Source organism: Trichosurus vulpecula, chromosome 4, assembly GCF_011100635.1.
Source record: "Trichosurus vulpecula isolate mTriVul1 chromosome 4, mTriVul1.pri, whole genome shotgun sequence".
NCBI lineage: Eukaryota > Metazoa > Chordata > Mammalia > Diprotodontia > Phalangeridae > Trichosurus > Trichosurus vulpecula.
This window is the reverse complement of record NC_050576.1, coordinates 390,176,394-390,177,510: the sequence shown is the minus strand read 5'-3', so window position 1 is coordinate 390,177,510 and position 1,117 is coordinate 390,176,394. Positions and strand designations below refer to the sequence as shown.

Below are 1,117 nucleotides of genomic sequence, written 5' to 3'. Positions count from 1 at the left end.
TGGTTTAGGCAGCTACAAAAGCTTCCACTTAGTTCTGCCCATGATAACTAACATAGAAACTAACACAAGCCTCATCTAGGTACTGAGTCCCAAGAACTCATAATATCTATGTCTACAATACATTCCCCTGGGCAGCCACTACAACTGGGATCAAAACAGGGGGTCTTCCACTCACCTTCACATGGGCAAAGGTACTTCTTCTTTTAGTGGTCTCCTCCACCCCACCCAAAAAATCCCTCTCAAATAAAATAGGAATATGTGCGGTGTAATAGTAACCTGGTTAACCATAGCTAGTAACTCCTAATGTTTAGTGACTCCATTTCCTTTCCAAGCCACAGTAATTCAGGCATATTGTCCTTGGTCTCCCCTTCAGTCCTGCAGTTAAAGACACCCTAGGCTCAGGGAAACCTTGGCCCTTACCCTTACCCTAGAGCAACTGATTTCAACAGTTCCTCAAATCTGGATATAAAAACTTGGATGTTGGAGCTGTGCTGTCAGGCTTGCAAGGAACATGTAGAGGCCCAGGCTGGGAGCGCTAGCACGGGCGGCACCACAGAGGCCTGCAGCAGCCCTCCAGCCTAGGTAGGCCCTCTGGCTTTGGGAGCAGGGGCTAGAGCTGTGGCTTCCTGGTCTCCAGGACAGTGGAGTTCTCAGTTCCAGGGCTTCAGAGGCCAGATTCCAAAGTTAAAAAAGTAGAGTGTTCATCTGATGAATTTGAGGAAAACAGGAACATTGGGTGACAAAAACTCACTAGATGAAGCCACTTATGAAAAATTTTCGGAGGAAACCCTGGACTCATTTTTTTGAAGATCTTGGAGACAAGCCTTTCACATCCAAGGATTACAATGTTTCATTTGGGAATGGTGTTCTAACAGTAAAACTGGGTGGAGACCTGGGAACCTATGTGATCAACAAACAGACCCCCAACAAGCAGATCTGATTGTCTTCTCCATCCAGTGGTCCCAAACGCTACAACTGGGCGGGTAAGAACTGGGTGTATGCTCATGATGGAATGTCACTCCATGAACTGCTGGAAATGGAGTTTTCTAAAGCCTTGAAAACTCAACTAAACCCATATTCCCTGGTCTATTCTATCTATTCTGGAAAAGACACTTGA

At 45.9% G+C, this 1,117-nt stretch overlaps 1 pseudogene; it reads left to right on the top strand.

Annotated features, from left to right (window-relative positions):
• Positions 1-511: 511 nt before the first annotated feature.
• On the top strand, positions 512-1,117 carry LOC118845541 (annotated as a pseudogene).